This window comes from Aquila chrysaetos, chromosome 9, assembly GCF_900496995.4.
Source record: "Aquila chrysaetos chrysaetos chromosome 9, bAquChr1.4, whole genome shotgun sequence".
NCBI lineage: Eukaryota > Metazoa > Chordata > Aves > Accipitriformes > Accipitridae > Aquila > Aquila chrysaetos.
In genome coordinates this window covers 17,856,949-17,875,817 of record NC_044012.1, presented here as the reverse complement: position 1 = coordinate 17,875,817, position 18,869 = coordinate 17,856,949, and the positions used below count along the sequence as shown (strand labels likewise).

General features: G+C 36.7%; 1 protein-coding gene across 6 annotated transcripts in view; it reads left to right on the top strand.

Moving 5' to 3' along the window:
- TOX3 (TOX high mobility group box family member 3) overlaps window positions 1-18,869 on the top strand; it is a 123,948-nt gene that overhangs the window by 16,849 nt on the left and 88,230 nt on the right. The window lies entirely within an intron of this gene.

Sequence of the window (18,869 nt, the reverse complement as noted above, 5' to 3'; positions counted from 1 at the left end):
CATATCATTTTAAACTATATAAAGTATTTGTAGATCTTTTGAGTTTCATTTAGTCTCTGCATGAGAGAGAACTGATATCAAGCATACACCTTGCTTTCTGCCCCCCAGATGTAACCTTTTTCTTTTAAAGTAAATGTGAAAGTACAAAAGAAGGAACAATTTCCGTGGAGGAAAATCACTTTTGGTCCTTCAGAATCATGAACTCAGACTGATACTTTGCAGCTACAGTGAGTACAAGCAATGCACTACAAATCTGGCACAGAATTTTGACAGTGAGAAGTCTTTGATCTCCTACTTTTTAACTACAGTTTTTCATTTCTTCTTATTTCGTTGAGTCTTACTGTTTTACTTCATTTTCCACACTGCTGTGGTAGGAAGCAGTCATTGCATTTTCTGTTGCCAAAGGAAATGGCCATTTGTTGATTTAGAAAAAGAATAGAGAAATGGCTGTGAAACACCTTAATGAGAAAGAGGGAGTGGTGGCTAGGGAACTCTGCTAAATATTTACAATTTGAGGATCAAGTATTTTCAGTCTGCCTGAGTTCCTAAACTTCCTGCAGTTCTGGGTGGTGTTTGTTTTTTGTTGTGGGTTGTTGGGTTTGGGTGGGGTTTTGGGGGGGGGAGGTGGAGAAGAGGGTGAAAATACATGTTACTCACATTTAAAGATTTCCTATAAATTTGGAGAACTGATCTTTGGTTCTCATTTGATCAAAAGAGAGAGACAGGTTCATCTTTGCTTCTCCATTCAGTTGGCTTATGGCACCCAAGCAAAGGAGCCCCTATCTATAGCCTTTTTCTGAAACTCTAGTTGCCAGGGATCTTTGAATGTAGAAATAAGAAATAAGATTTTAGATGATGAATCTCAGTATGTGTGCTAGAGCAAGGCCAGTTGCTTTATTGATCCCAACTACTGAAGTTTTTCCCTGTGAAGATGATTTATGTTTATCTTAAAAAAAAAAAAAAACAAACCAAAAAACCAAAACCAAACCAACCCCCCCCCAACCAAATCAGTTAGACAAACAAACTGAACTTTGTGCAAGAACTGATTTAAAACATACTTGACTTTTTCTTTCTCATCCTTACTTTCTGAAATCTTCTGTGGATTCAAAAGAAATGGGTGCAATTCTGGTCTTGCATATAGGCATATACCCTCTTTGAAGAACAGAGATGTTTCTGCTTTTGAATTGAGCTTTATAAACTTGCTGGAAAAAAATTCAGCTTGGAGGATGCATTTTGAAGTAATAGTTTCTTGGGCACTGAACCATTCATTTCCTAAAAGGATAAAGCCACTTCTTTGTACCTGCTGACAAAACAAAGGAATCGGTACTGATAATATGTTACGTGGGTACAGGCTGTAATGTTGATAAGCGTCACTCTGGCTGCTGAAAAGCGCCAGTTCTATCTGGCCTCTCATCCTTACCAGAAGCAACACATCTGCCTCACTGGAAATCATAAAAATGGTCTCCAATTGTTTTGGCTGCACTTTTACTAAATAAATGAATCATTGTTATGTTTTCTCCAGCTTAGATACCAAACGAAAATGAAGCAAAATGCTACGTTCAGCTGCTTCAAGTTGGGAAGGTCTAGATAATCTTCATCTCTGAAGTGTGAAAGAACTGACACGTAAAATTGCAGGTCTGGCAGCAGAGTTTTTTGTTGTTTTTTTTTTTTAAATAAGTACCTTACAGTTGGAGAATTTATTTTTCTTAAGAAAAGAAGACATAAGAGACCTGAACTATCTATGCTTCAACAGTAATACTGGAAACAGCAGGGTAAGAGAGAAGACAGTGTTGTTACAAGTGTGCCTGTATAAATACTGGCTATGAGCTTAGACTGGGAATGAGAAGAAAGCCTTTGTGTTCCAGAGGAGTAGGGTGCTGAGGCAGCCTTCCCTAATAGTGGGGACAAAGGAACAGTAGTCACTTTTAAGGCTCTGAGTTTATGCTAAATATCATATACTGTGGTTGGCTGAAACAGGGACCGTGGGGTTGATTGTACTTTTAATCTTGTTTAATGTGGTTCTTTTAGGCTTCATGTTTACATTCCTAAACATACGATATCAAAGTTGTTATGCACTCTGTGATGCCAAGTGAGTCTCTGATTTGGACAAGGCAAGCATAGATGTGATAGTTACTTCCAGACTCAACAACAATTTTGGACTTATGCGTAACAGCTAGTAAAGAAAATTCGCATCTGAAGTCTAATTTTGTAGTGGAAAACTATTATAAATGAGATTTATAGATGCTGGGGAGTTACCTAGTATCTGTGAACGTGGAGAGATTACTTAGTTCTTCCTTCAGAAATGGCGTGCTTTTCCTTGGTGGTGGTGGGGAGGGAAAGGCCTTTGAGTGTCTGAAAGAGGTGATGGAAAAATCCACATCTAGAAGTTTGACAGTGTCTGGAAGTGTGATATCAAATTATTAGATGGCTTGGCTTGATGTGGGTGTTTTGAGAGTGCACATCAAATAATCATCTGCTTCCTTACCTCCTTCCTCTGCTAACTGGTAACTGCCTCAGTTCCGAGTTTCTAAAAATATTCTGGTCTCATGGATCTGAATAAGAACTTCATTTTCCAAAAGCGTTTGGACAGTGGAGCTAAGCAGCCCTTTGGAGAGGTATATGAAACACTTGCAAAAATTTGCAGCCCATCTTAGTATCCATTTGTGTTCATGAGCAATGCAAGTCTGTTTCTCTTCTCTAGAGGTCATAAAAATGGACAACGATGATAGTGGATATCTTTATTTTGCCTTTAATCCATGAAGACACAGTACGTAGTCTTGTTTGAGTAAAAAGTTCTGTCTGCCAGCACCGTTGTAAGTATTCCAGCCTAGGAAGGAGCAGCTACTACAACTGTGCGGTTCTTTGCAGATATACTCCTCCACCCCAAGTTTGGGCGCTTAATTCCTCATAGCCTGACCTGATTCCTTCATGTGGCAAAGGGAAGACTCCGTTTCCCTCATACTGTTGGTATTTTCTGCCATTGCAGATCACAGCCTCTTCATTTTTAAATTTAAGCAAAACTGTGGATGGTACCAGTTGTTTTTATATATATGATAAAAGTGGAATTACAGTAGAGTAAATTAAGGATTAGAGTTAAATTATGGATTACTAGTTAATATCAAAGGTACATAGGTACAGCATAATTCCATTCTTTGAATCTTTCCTTGAAAAGTCCAGTTTATAATCCTATTGGGTAGCAAATGGATGCATTTTATACAACTTCTTATATCATTTTATAGAGTATTTGTGCTTGCAGACATAGAGATGAAATACATGTTTTTGGCTATAGTTGCAAGGATACTTCTATTTTAGTTTCATTTTACTAAATCAGTAAATGAATTTAAAAGGAATTCAGTTCCAAAAGAGCTCCTGTATCCATTTTCTGTAAGCAAATTAGAAGTTTTTGAGAGTGCAGCATTCCCAAGAAATATGCTTTACCCTGTGATGTTCATTTGTATCTGTTTTTAGTCCAGTGTACAAAGGTGACAACACAATTTCTTACCTACTCATACAGGGAAATTTCTACTGTGCTCTGTGATTATTATCTCTTTCTAATTGCTCTTATGATTTTTTTTTTCGGTATATTTCCTTTTCCTGGCCTATTATATGATAGAAAAATGTAGGTGGCATGTTTGTTAATTTTAAAAAAAGATTATCTGGTGACTTCCTGAGACGGTACTCTGGTTGGAATATATAAAATTGAAACTTCCTCCAATTCATTTTCTTTGAAAAGTTGCATTAAATAAGGGTAAAACTGAGCAGAAGTTGTATGTCAGTAAACAGTATCTTGAGAATTCTTCAACTGGGGTGGAATCGGGTTAGTTATTTGTTTACAAAGGACATGGCCCAAATGTGTGGTGCAATAGTCAAAGACCTGGTAAATCACAGGACTTTTTGAAAGCCTCTCAGTTGTAGCACTGAACATGGTAGGCTGATATTTTTGGAAGCGATAATTCGGTTGTACTGGTTTTGAGTCTCAGACTCAAGAAATCTGTAGATTAATTTCAGAAGTCCAGAAAAAATTTTAGAAGTAGCAAATATCTGCTAGTTCTCACGTTTTAAGAATTGGATGGCTCTTTCTGGACACCAGTAGCCTCATTTTTAGAGGTCTGATTATTTGCATTTGTAGCATGATTTCCTGAGAATTACTGAACTCTGAAACATACTGTGAAGATTTGCTGCTTCGTTATAAGGCAGTTTGAGTGCAAAAATCTTATTGTCGAGTTTCATTGCTCCTATTTCTTAGTATGTCCTAGGCCAGGTACGTAAGTTTGTGCTATTATAGTGTGATTAAAAACCAGCATACAATTTTTTAAAGAGGGTTCTTCTAGCTCTGCCTTTTTTTGAAGCGTGGGTTCGTTTGTTGTTGGAGTTAAACTTTGAAGCAGGTGGCTATAGCTGATGTAAGTTTTCTTCAAAGCCTCAATTATCCAAAGTAATGATTCTTCAGCTGCTCAATACTAAGAATAGGATTTTATTTGTTTATGCTCGTGCATCAAATTGGTAATGAAGTATTTTGTCTGGATGAAAAAATGGAAAATAAATTATTTCTTTTTTTGTAAAGTAGACTTTAAAAAAGGGGCTGGGAGATCTGTGAGGCTCTTTTAGCATCACAGAACCCTGAAGCTCAATGTCAGTGCATTTATCCTTGGCCTAATGTATCAAAAACCTTTTATGGTGTACTGGTCTGAGAGATATGGACTGGGGTCTGACTGGCTGGGAAGCAGATCTGTTGAAAAGGTGGTGTAGTAACATAAACCAACAACCTGGAGTGAGTTCACGGAAGACCAGCAAGATGGTTGGTCCCTGGTACACTTGCCCTGTAGCAGAGGCTCAGGGAGTGGGACTTGTCCAGCCTGGAGAAGGGGAGACTTCAGGGGACTTGACAGCAGCCCCAGTGCCTGCAAGGAGATGGAGCCAGGCTTTTCACAGGGGTACATGGCAGGAAGATGAAAGGCAACCAGTACAAGTTGAAACGAGAGGTTCAGACTGCATGGGGGGGAGGGGGGGGGGGGTTGTGGAAATGACTTTGAGGATAATGGGGTATTGGAACAGGCTGCCCAAAAGGGTTGTTTCTATCGTTGATGGTTTTTAAGACCTGACTGAAGCAAAGCCCCAAGCAAGCAGTTCCTGAATTCCTGTGCTTTGAGCAGAAACGGTTGGATTAGAGATCTCCTGATGTGCCTTCCAACCTGAACAATCCTATGGTTGCATGAGGTGAATAGGTAGCAAGATTAATTTGACCCTCCCTGTACTGTTTTAGAAAAACATGGATTTGGAAGAGTGGCCGTTTCACCCGTTGCCTGGAAGGTGCATGCAGTGGGAGAACCAAGGACTTGTTTCACATTCAGGATAGCTATCTTAACTCTGTTGGTGCAGAGTTTGCTTTCAAGTTGAAGAACTAGGATGGGAATCCCAGTCCTGCAGGGCGTGCCTGTGCGTACTGGTGCAAGTGAGCTGATAGTTGTGACCTGTCTAGAGCAGTGGATTTAATACAGCCGGCTGGATACCTCTCCCTTTCTAGTTGCATGTTACCTCCTGACATCCTAAAAGAATTGTTTTTTGTTTAGCTCCATGTAATCTTAATGTAAGGGATTGCTAGTTAGAGCCCATCAGTTTGGTTTGGCAGATGTAACAGTGTAGAAAACAACAGTGTGTCAAGACTGTTTCTTTCAAACTCCAATCTGGAATATGTGTCACTGGTACCTGTTAGATTTTATATATGTGACTGGGCTGCTGCATCTATAATTAAGTTTGAAAGTTTCTTCTTTCTTTCTTCAGAATTATAGTCACATGATAATTCAGTTTTTATTCTCTACAGTACTCTAGAAAAATTCATCCAGAGGAAGGTAGTTCAAGCACCAGAATTGGTTACCCAAGTAACCCTGTTACTTTTGACACATAGAAAACCAAATCACAGTAGTTTAGCACAAATTTGCAGATTTAAAGTAGTTTTCCTAGAAAATGAAACTTTGTTGTGCACAACATTGATGGAAGAATGTTTCCTGAAGGAAACTTTTAGGTAGGCATTAATTACTTCATTCATTTCTTTTTTCTCTCTAGTTTGATGCCAACTGCTGGTTGCATGGAGGCTAAAGTGCCCATGTGTGAGAGGAATGGGGAATATAGTGAACTTTAAAATCATAGATTGAATAATTTGATACTTTTTAAAGTCATAGTTTCAACCTAAATCTTCGTGGTGTCTAATGGTACCCAAGATGTTTGCGTGTGGTAGGGTATTTCGGATTCCGCATTTAAGACACTAGAAAAGTATCTGATTTTCAGAGGATGGATATTATAGTTACAAAAATGAAGCCCTTTAAAATGTCACGTGTCCATGTCCAAACTCCTCCCCCTAATCACCATCTGTATTGTACTAAATGAAGCATTGACTGTTTAGTGCAATCTGAGAATAGGAAGTGTGAGAATTGTCATGGTAGTGATTCAGATCATTACTACAAGAGAGTAACCTAATCAAATTGCTTTGTTGGGGGGGGAAACCCAAACACGCAAATTGAAAAGAACTCGTGATTGTCTTCCAAAACCAAAGATTTCACTGTCATTGAGATCTACTCCAAGCTTTGAAACGAGTAGTAAGTTGGAAAGATTGTATGACCACTTTTATATCTTAGTACATTTCAAAGCAGCTTTTTTTATTCTCATTAAAGTATTTTATAATTGCATCAATTTAATCAGAAATAATTAGCTTTTCCAGCTTTAGAGACATTAGTCACAGAAGTCCTGGAGAATATGGACCAGGATTTCTTACATCTGGCAAAAACATGGTGCTACCTTTCTGGAAATGGAGCTTTCCTTGTGTTCTTTTGTATTAGTTAATAGAAACCCTCCTTGAAAAAGGATACTCATCAAAGAATGTTTTATGAAACAGAAAAACAGTACTCATAAACCCGGTTGGATTCCAAGAGTTATTACGTTTTACATCATATACAGTTTATTTTTCCAGATGCCACAGTTCAAAATAATGTATTTTTAATACTACTTGTAGAATTCTACAGATTAATAATAGCACGTGACATGTTAATATCCTCTATGACATCCTACTGGTCATATCCAACTGTGATAAACAGTTGTATATGCTATAAAAGTGACATCTATTATAAAAATAAGGATAATACAAAAGGATACAAACAATCCCTTAAATTTGTAAAGACTGTTACAAATCTTGAATGTTAATTTGAAGGAAAAAGTACATGCTAATGCTAAGTTTATGCCTTCAGTTAATAGTCCTTTATTCCTTCAGGAAAAAAAAAATCAAGCAGCTATACTTTAAATGAATTTAATGAACTGCAAAGACTGACATTTTCACTATAAAAGTCACACTTCATTTAATGAAGTAGTTAAATATTGATGCTATATTAAAATACAGGCTGAATAAAAATGGCAATATGGTTTTCAAAATAGGAATTTGAGCTGTTTTTTTCTTGTTATATTGAAAATTTCATGAACTGAGAAAAGGGAAATACAGCAGAGTATCTCCATAATAAACACAAAGCACTTTGTTGAAATAACATTGAAGTCAAAAGACAGAAACCCATGAAAGCAAGGAAATTAAGTCACTGTACTCTTAACTCAGCCTCTTTGTGCTGAAGCGCTGAATCTCTTCAAGGAATGGATCCAACATTATCACCATTCAATGTGCAATATTTTCTAAAATTCTTGAAAATTAAGACAGATTGTAACCCTGTGCTACAGGTGGCACATAAAAGACCTAGCCATGTGTTTACCCAGGATGAATAGTTATATCATGATATTCTTTGATCTTAATTCAAAGTAATTGTGTTTTAAGTGCTATGATTTTGATGGCAATATTCTGGCAAAGCTATGTTGCCTGTGTTGTGACTTCCACACATTTCCATTGATATAATTTGAATTTTTACCTCCGTTATTATATCTGCACTTTCACCGTACCGACATAACACTGGCAGTGGATAAAGTAGTATTGCTGACAAACATGGCTGAGGTTTTTCCCAGCTCCAACACATATATGATGGTAAAGGAAAAAGAATACAAGAATGAATCTTACCATAGATGTGAGAGCGAACAGTGATTGAGTGATGATATGATCGGCTTCACTTTGATGGATTGAATTATGTTGTACCGTACTTCATAAAGCTGTACTAATTCTGACATCAGGCTTCTGTGTATAGTAAAATACTGAGGATGACATCTTTCGCCCATTGAAGTCAATGGCAAAACTCCCATTAATTTCAGCCATCCGTGATTTCATTCGCTGTGGCTGACTTGTAAAACAATGGCAAATTCAGTACATTCCTCCCCCCCCGCCCCGCCCTCCACCCCCCTTGGGAAAGATCTCTACTCCATCTGAAATGATTTGTCTTTTGACTTGCATGCTCTTACTCTGAAAATACAAATTTTAATTCAGGCTAAATATAGTCTTATTTCTTTCCCTTACCTATTATCATGTAAACATCAAAGATGATGGAAGAAAGTGGAGCTATTTTGAAAGTGGTAGGTTGTATACACAGTTATATACACAATTACTGATAGAAACCAATGCTAAGGAATGCAGTTTTCCTACGGAAGACTAATGAATCATTTCTGTAACTAGCAGCTATCAGGTGTGGTCTTTACATGTGTTGGTGGAAATGTGGTTTAGGTGTTTGGGTTTTTTCCCCTTATATACAAACAGTTTTTCTTTAAAACAACAACAAAAAAGAAGACATTGGAATCTGAAGAACTAATTATATAAATGTATTTGTATTTGGAAGACATGCAGTATTTGTGTTTATGGTAGCGATCCTCAAAATTCTTCATAAGATGATAGCTCAGCATCTATTTGTATGGTTATGTCTCCTGGTATTTTGCCACAGCAAGCACTGAAATCATCTGCTTAATAGAACATAACATTTTGTAGAGTATTATGTAAAATCACCAAAATTTACCTGGAATTAATAGAGCATTGAAGAATTTTCTTCCTCTTCTAGACATACTTCCAGAAGAAGGAAGAACATGGATGTCAGATATATGTTCATGCTATTCATTGTCCTAAACTAGTTCAGGTTCTGCAATAGTCGTGGCTCTTTGTTGCTGATCTACATTCTGCCTAAGGCAGTGGTCCCACTGAAGAGAAAAGTATAAGGCATAACCAAAGAGAAACATGGTGACATGTTTATCAGTTTGTGTCCTTATGTAGGTAAATTTTTAAAAAAAGAATTGCAGAAAGTACCTGAAAAGGTATTTCTCTACTGCAGGTATTCAATAGTTAGATATTAGAACTGTAGCACTGCTGCTGTCTTTAACACTAGTATAGGGAAAAATGTTTTATTAAACACTAATTTCACTAGTTATTTAAGAAGTAGCTGGCTTTGCACACATTAATCTCTTTTTCTTTTTAATTCAAGGTTGATGGTCTAGGTCTTACACATTGTATTTATGAATAGGGCACTCAATAACTATGCAAAATATCTATTTCTCCCATGGGAATCTGTGCTTTGATATATTCTGATCCTTATTAAATTTAAACAGGATCAAATTTATACAGCTTTGGCAGAGATTTATTAAAATACACTGAGTGGACAGCTTGTGGGAGTGCAGTGTGCTGTAATAACATATGCCTCTTACCAGAGAATAGTAATTATTGAGAATCAAATAAATCTGTAGGAGGTTAAGTATATATGGAAAAGATATCAATTGTAGTTTTCTACAACCAGACAGGAGTACTGTGTGAAGATTTGTTGCTGTATAAAGAAATGAACCACCCTTATAAAACCCTAAATAGTCAAAATGTCATTTACCAACAAAGCTAATATTCATCCAATCTTAAAAAAATGTTAATGACATTTGCTCAGTAGCATTAAATTAATTGTTTAGTGCTCTTCATCTGCATAAGTAGCCATTCACCTTTATATCAAAGATTTACTAAACGTAATTGATAGCTATGTTTGTTACAAAGTTTTGTAAATTTCTTTTCTTAATCAGAATCATCATGTCCTTGGAAAGGAAAATTAAAAATAATGGTTGCAGATTAACCAAAGAATTTTTTAAAAGTTAAAAATTTATTATATAACATCCATCATTCATCCAAAGTTCAGCAATGGTCTGTTTAAGATTAGATACTTTGACCTTTTAAATTATTGTATGTGGTAATTTCGCTAGTGTAAGAATTGAAAAAGTGACAGGTGGGTCAGTAAAAGCAGTTACTTGTGACATAGTTGTGGTTCAGATGAAGCTTTTGTATTTTGTGATACAATTCTTTGGAATTTCAAAGCTTGAGACATGTAAAAAGGGAAATTTTGTCACTAAATATGGAAAAGATGACAAACCAACCATCAGTGGGTGGGTGGGAGGGCAACAACCTATATCCTATCCCCTGTCTTCACTGCTCCTGGCAACAAGATTCATAGTTAAGTGTTAAGACAGGAGGATTTTAAGGAATTCATTCAAGTTTGTGAACCTTGGGGAGGTTGTCCTGTGCTCTCAGGGAACATCGCAGAGACAGTTGGGTGGTTCTGGGTCTTTTGTGGTTTGGACCTTCCAAACAAATTTTCTTTGGAAGGGCAAACAAGAGGTCTCTTCAGATACCACACCGGTTCCTTCAGTTACCTATGGAGTTCACTACCTTGTTTTCCATCAGTCTACTATTATTTCTATCTAAAATAGATTTGGTTTTGAAGCAGTAGTTAGAAATCTGTAAATTTTGTGCTGTAGTAATTTGTAATAAGCCATTATAATGACTTTTATGGGTTAGGGGTGTTTGAAAGTTAGCAGTATCCAAACAGACTATCTGTTATGTATATGCATGAGTGTGATTCAGCACTAATGTGACCTTCAGACTCTGGGCTTTGCTAGACATGGTTTAAGCGAGTAGGACTTTATTTGGACTATTTTACTTGCATTTCTCCCTGTGGCATGAAAGGAATGGAGTAGTTTCAGCAGCAAATGTATTTCTCAGGGCTTATTGTATTAAGAAAGTGACTTTTTAAAGCAAATGCATTTAGATAGAGATTATATTTGATTTAAAACTAGTACCATCAGAATACCTCTGCATTTTATCATGAACATCTAGTGAACACCGTCTAGTTTCTTGGTAAGAAATGTAAAAGATGCTAATCTTGGTAAAAGTCTTTATGCTTAAACAATTATATCCTTTTTAAAAAATTCACTGATTCACATTGATGTGGATGTGATACAAATCTAGTTCACTCCTTATCAAATTGGCGGTGGTTCTTTTATTAGTCTTTTGTCCTGTTATTTTTCCTTTGTCCTATGGTTCCAAACATAGTTCAAGATTTTTCTAAATCAGCTAATGAAACCTGATTACTTCAAGCTAACATATGTTCTGTTTCTGTCCTTTATTATAAGAGAAGAAACACTGTGTATTTGTTAAAATAAAAGTCAGGGCATTTGGGTTCCAATCCCATTTCAGTTATTACATTGCTGTATGACCTTGGGCAAGCTGTTTATTGTGCCTGTCCCTCACTGGCTTTTTCTATGAAAATAGAGATGATAATATATGGGGACCTCCTGGTAGTGCTCTGAAGCTTAATTCATTGCTATCTGTGGAGGGCTCTGGGAGACCTGCCTAGGCACTACTGCAGATATTTCTGTATGTTCATGCATATTATGACTGTGCGTGATATATGTTGTTATGTATGAAGTATGTATGTATATATAATGCATATCAGCATGTTTGACTACAATCCTGTATAATTATAGTTTATATTAATGAGTCATCTTGTGACACTACTCACATTTTTGTTTCCATTTATGATTATAGTAGAATACAGATGTAAGAAGTAGGAGCAAATTCTTTTTCTTAAATCCGCAGGTGTTTTGACCCAGAATGTCTATTTCTGTAGCTGTCAGGATTATTTTTGTTTTTAAAGTAGGTATGCTGTAACAATATACGCATGGATTTTAATTAATATGGGGTTAGTAAAAACTGAGTAATTACGCTGAAAAGAGGAATTGTAAAGTCAAATCACTAGAATAGCAGTCTGCTTACATCATTATGCAGATAGCAATACTGTATGGTAGGTAGCTGCCAAATTATCCTAAATTTTCATGTTTAAGGCTGTGTGGAATCAAGTAAGTGTGGAATAAAACTGGGAATCTGATGTGCTGCAGTTCTAAGAAAATCTTCATCTCATCTGTTAGATATTTCTAGGTCAAGCTTTTCATTTTCTAAGCCAATTAAAGAAAACACAATGTTTTGCAACTGATTCCTGTTGTGTTTTCTTGGGAATATACTAATTTCCTTTGGTGCAATATAGATTAAGGAGTCCTTTGCTTATAAACAGACATAAGACAGTTTCTAGTTTAAGCACAGGAAATTTATGGCTAGGAAAGATAGCTTTATTTGTTGATGGAGACTAGCCACATTATGCTGGTTTGTGTTTACTTTTATTAAATCTGATATGTGATAGAAAAATTGTAAATCTTCCAGGGTTTTTAAGTATTTTATAAGGACAATCATCTTTTGAAATTATTTCCTCTTTTAATGTCTCAAATCAAACATATTGTGACAAGCTATTAGGCTATAAATTTATTCATTCATCACAGTAAATCAAGTTGGCACAGTGGCTTATAAAAGATCATCATTTATATTGGTATCTTCAGGGTCAAACAATCACATCGCTTCTTACTTTGAATTGGTGCTACTGTCTATATGCTTTACTACAGGCCCTAATAGAGAGAAAGATTCTTGACTCAATCGAGGGGATTGTTAAAGATTTGAAAAAAAAAATATATTTTTTCTTTTTTTATTATAATTTTCGCTTGACTGCAACAGTTGGATGTTTTGTATAATGCAACAATAAAACCTGTTTGCAGGTGTAAAAATTTATGTAATAATTATGTGATGGGTTTTGTGCATGTTCTATGAAGGTGGCGTAAGCTAAAGGTAATAGCCTTGTAGTATTTCAAGACAGCTAAATAATTGTTCTAAAATGTCAGTGGCTGTGACATTCTAAAAACGCTTTCTCTTGAACATTGTCTATTTCCTCTTAGAATCGCATTGATTAATTAATAATGCTCAGATAGTAAAAGTTTTAATTTGAAGATAGCATATGAGGTACAAGATATTAATTGCACCAAAGATAACATGCTAATTAAAAGGTTCATGCACAGTTGTCTAAGGTTAACAGTGTGCATTGAAATAGTTGGAATAGAAACCTAATTATAATCTAGTATCTGAATGCTATATTTTTTCAAAGGTAGCATCTTTTGTGCTTTCTGATTTTCTTTTTCTGGGGAAGAATTCTTTGTGCAACGTTCCTTTTGCAGTGAAGGTAGTTCAACAAGAAAACAGGCATTGTAAACCAATGATTTAGAGCGGTATAAATAGTTCTGCATTGAGTATTAGTTCCAAATGCAGTTGCAAAGATTGTGTCAAAACAAATGTATTTAAAGTCGCAGTTTAGAAGAGAAACAAAATGCAAACCTCCCCCATCTTTAAAACGAGGAAGTTGTTTTTACCTGTTAGAGGCTTCATTTTTAGATAGAGGGATGATGCACAGTGTAAGCAAGGTAATTGATAAAAGTCTTAAATATTAGTGCCTACAGTTTATGTGGCGGTCTGGAGTCTGTCTCCTGGGCCAACCTCCGTTTCATTCTCTTAGCAAAAATGGAAAGGAGAAAAACGCAACTCCTGTGGCTCTCCTATGATTTATTCTATTGCAGTGCAATTTTCCAGCACAGCAGTTTCTACCATTCCTTCCTCTGTCCTCGGCAACCTTTCGGAAGTTTCAGTGTCGCCTTATCTAGCTTGCAGGAGTGAAGCAAAAGCTTCTAGCTCCGGAAAGCATTGGCTTTCATCTGCAGGAAGGCTGCATGTCAGCACTGGCTTCAGGCTCAATGAGACCGGTCTGCCAGTTGTGCCATGAGTAATATAAGTAAGTAGCATATGTAATGCAAGTGTCATAGTTTAAGATACAAAGTTTATCTCACATCGAACATTCATGACTTTTATGCGTTCTCCATGCAGGGCTATGCAGTGGAAATACACCTTTATGTACTTCCTAGATTTTAATGAAACCAACAACTTCATGCCAGAATAAAACTAGATTAAATGGTAGTGAAGTCGGTTCTGAATTCTAACCTGCATGAAGGGATGGCTCTGGACATTGACTGTGATCTCACACCAGTGTTAACATTCATTATGTGTTGGCTTGGAGGGAGCAGCCATTCTTAAGCTTTATAAACCATTTGTAAAATTCACTAGCTCAAAGTGCAGAGATAGTATCACTTACATTTTAAATCATCAAGGTGAATAATGGAAAAAAGTATCTGTGCAAGAGAATTAAGCAAATATTTAAAGAACATAGATCTTCAGTCTTGGCTTTCTCCAGTGCTACTGTAGGCAGCAGCAGCAGTTGCTGCTCAGTGCCGTTATATGCGTGTGTAGGGGGAGGTATTGAGTTGCACATGAATACTACATGTACAGCTGAAATAGCTTCATATCACTAATATTCTGCATTGTACAGTCATCCTTGTACTAAGGAAAAAAAAAAAAAGAAGTCTTAAATTAGTTGAGTCAGCCAGATGAGTTACTAGAATAAAATCCATCAGTCACTTCTTATGAGTGGTTGTTTCATTCTGTGATTCTGTAGTGCCAAGAACTAATTCACCAAGTAATATTTCTGTCATTTAGAAACCTAAATGGTTTAGAAGTTTATACCCTTGTGTGTAGGGCTAAGGTCTAGACAGAAAGTGTCTAAATCCAAAAGTGTGAGCTTTAAAAACCTCTGGAACCTGCGATTTTTCTCCAAAGTGTTTATACCTAGAAAAAGTTCCTGTGTTTCTACAGGTAGCCAACAATGCCATCACTTTGCAGAAAGCCTGGTAAAGAGAAAACCGCAGCTTGATAAGACCTAGATCAAAGAGAAACTCTGCGATTGTGAATCCTGCTTTCATTCAGGGCTGCAGCCTCTGGTGTGGAACTCGGGTGCCTACAAGTTATGTGCAGGCAAGAATCCAAGGACAGTGTTTTGCAGATCTGGCCCTAAGCCAATGGAAGGGGACTTTGTGTTTTAAATGTGGCACTGTTACATTTAAGGAGCAAACAAATGCCAGAGTGTCTCCAAAGAAAGACTACTACGTCTTAGCTCAGCCTGTAAGTGTGTGGCTTTCTGTTGTTGTTTTTGGTTGTCTAACAAACGTTACATAACAGAAGTAGAAGCAAATATAAAGAATTCGTTTCTAATCAGCAATTTTCTGTAAATAGAGGCTGTATGAATATTAGCACTTTTTTTGCCTCCTTAATTTGATACCCAGCTGGGTGAGAACATAGGACCTGGTGATTAAACTTTGGAGCCTCATTTATCCTTATAGGTTTTAGTGCTTTTGGCTTATTCTCTTTGCCTTTGGAACAGCAGTCCTTTAAGTTTTCCTACTTGCATTTTACCATTACCTAAAATCTATATGCTGTGATGTCAGAGGTTTTATTATTTTCGTTAGACACTCAGGCCCAAGAGTTACAGAGAAGTTCAGTAGCTTGATCGAGGTCATGCAGACTCAGGTGGCAGAATTAGGAATTTTACACATCTTTTCATAGCTGAAAGTCCATCCTTCCTTTCCTAGTGAGTGTTTCCTACTAAGATGCAGAAACCTATAGGCAACTCCCTTGAGACTGTTACATGTGTGTCAGTGACTTCCAGGGAAGAATTTAAAAAGCTGCATTGGACTGTAATCAGTAAAAGTCCCCAGGCTGGTTACAGTTCCCTGGACTCAGGAGATCGCACTGTACCATTAAAATGATTGCCCCCTGCCCCTTGGCACAGGTTGGGTTTTCCTAGGTTACCCCATTTGTGTGTCTGAGGCCTCTCTAACTCTTTAGGGAATCATGTTCAAGAAATAAATAAAAGAATCTGTCTTCCAAGAGTAGCGATTCCAAATCAGCCGTAACAGATGTGAGAATAACTTCTTGTGCCAGAAAAATAAAAAATTCACAGGAATATGTTCCTGTTGGTTATTGCTCAGGGATACAGACACTTTCAGATTTGATTCTAACTTAAATGACACATACCATTGTTTGAAAAAAAGCTCAGAACGAGCATGCATAGTGATATAGATTTAAGTTAGCAAAGTTATGTAGAGTTTTTCATAGGGTATTTGTACTTTTAGTGAAGTGCTTTTACTTGGACTAGACATTGTTTAGGTGCTCTTAATTTTCTTTTTCTTTTCTGCTTTCAAGAACAGACCTTACCATCCAATAAGGTGCAAATTAATTTCCTCCAAAGTGAAAAGATATCTGAACTACCAGCTATTTGCTTAAGCAGTAAAAGACCAAGATGTTGCCCTTTGAAAATCAAATCTTCTGCTTATGTTTTTTTCTTCTGTAGAATTCCGAATACACCAAGCCCTATAGATAGGTAACGTTTATGAATGTTTTCCTGAAAAATATTGAAGTGTGTGTTCTGCATCACATTGCATTAAATTCTTTTCTTGGCATTCAAAATACTGCTTTTTTCAAGGCAGCTTATTTGTAGCATCTGGATTTTTGAAAATAAAGAATCCACGTTTCATAGTCAATAACATCGCAGGCCTTTTCAGCCTGTAGATATCTGGGTAACAAAAACTTCGTATGGTTGGTGCTTCAGTTCAGCGAATGCCAGAATTCTCCATTACTCATGATTTTTTATTTTATTTTTTTTTTTAACAGAATGTGGTTCCATGTAAGAAGATGCTCTTCTGTAGATGGTACTTACTATCTTCATTACAGAAATGAGTTTAAAGTTCTTTGGAACAGAATCCTGAAAGTGTTTATTTGAGTAGTATGGGCTGAATTGTCCTATCAGGTTGAGCAAGTGATGGTTAATACATTGCCCAGTGGTGTGGCAACTTTCAGGCTTTGAAAATACAGCCTTTAGGGCAGTTTATCTGACTGTGGTAACAGCAGAAGTTAGAAGTTATCTAAAAGCTCAGTCTTTCAGTATTTCACAGAGGTTATTATTTTGGAGTCAATATTATTATCCCGGAGATCACTATTTCCTCGTAACAGAGGTTCACATCAGAAAATCTGGAAGATGGTGCTTCAAGGAGTTATGTCTTGGCAAGTCATAAACAGATGTCTCGGTTCAAAGCTGGTGAGCGTGCTGTGTGGAGACACCAGTCAAACTCCCTGTTACCAGAATATTCAAGGGACAAAGGACCTTTTCTAGGACCTTTTGATGAGCTCCCTCTGAAAAGAAGGGCTGTTACGAATATTACTGAAAATAATATGTCAGTGGCACTGTCCTGGAAATGATCATCAGCAACTCCTAGCACAGCATGTTATGTCAGAAGTATTATAGCCAGTGTAATAGGTGTTAGGTAGAAAAAAGTCTGAGAACAGTTTAAACAAGCTGTAACAAGAACTAAGGCAGATGAAGCTACTATGCTAAATGAAGAAGAGATGATCAATGAATTTATATCCGGAGGACAACATGTGTCAGATGCAAGTACATTGCCACCTCTAAAGGAAAGCAGTGTGGTTTTCAAAATTTTGTTTAAGTGTAATAAACAGTTGGCGTAACTAACTGGTTTGACAGTTCAGGGCTCGTTTTGGGGAGAAAAAAAAGGAACTTGAATTTTCAAGTATCGTAGTTAGAACTCAGCAGTGTAGACCACAGAAGCTGTGTATGTGGAATACGTAGTCATTGCTACTCTTGGGAAGTGCAGCAATGCCCGCCTGCAAATAGTTGAAATAGTGGACAAACAATTGCCAAAATCTGGGATTCTCTGAGCCATACCTGTGAATGAGACTGATACAGACCATCTGAAATCACTCTTCCCCATAGCCCAAGTTGTTCCAAGCATACTGAACTGAACTTGGAAAGAATTCTTTCCTTTGCAGGAACTGGAAACATGCTAGGTAAAACTCATGAAAGTCAATGACTTTCTAGGCACAATGCTATGAAGTGCTTAAATTTTGAACCTGTGCATTGAAGTCTTTCCTTGCAAGCTTTTTTTATTGATGCACATTTCATAACTGAATGTGTTCAGTATCACAATGCAGTATCGGTGTATTTGTTAAAAGAATCAATGTGTAAAAGTCCAATTTTGAACAAGGGAAGGCTGTAGCTGTGCATACATAATGGTTTGAAAGTCCAAGCCTGCATCATATGTGCAGTCTGTTCTGACAGCAAGTGTTACTGTTCACTAAGCGATTACTTGGCCTTCTACCTTGAATGTACTACTTATTCTTTTTAATGTTATAGTTACTATTAAATGCTCTCCTTCCTAATCACTATTTCCGATGCCCTGCTAGTATAGCAAGCACCTCTATGGTCCACTTAAAATATAAATGAGTTTTCTGTGGTTTTTCTCCTTGATGTCAGCTAGTGTATCATAATGAAAAAGAGGAAGAGAAAAGCCACGACAGCTTAAGTTTTCTACTATTTTGTACTGAACAGTGCTTAAAAAGTTTTACAGAAGGGACAAGAAAGCTTACAAAGCCTTTATGAAAACTTACTCTTTTATTTGTGCTTGATTTTTCCACTGGAATAGCTGTAGTGGGAGAGGAGCTCAAGGGTCTTAATTTCTCATGTCTTCTCCAACAGTAAGAATGTATCTCTTTGTATTTTGGGGGATCATTGTAATAACTTCATACCTCATATAAAATTTCAGGGTTTTGCCATTGTTACAACCTCTGCTAATGAAAATATCTATTAAAGAGCCATGAATATTTAAAATACATATTCATGCAGCGCTTGAAACCCTGCACATCATTTTCTAAACTAAGCCATTAGCATTGATAGATACTGTTATTTTGCAAATCTTCACTTCAGCAATTTGTACGTGTCAAATTTAACCACTGCACAATACCTATATAGAGTAATAAAAACATCTGAGTTTAGTGCTGTCTATTCACACAGCTCTCAGTATCTCTTTTGATGGTTGATAACAAT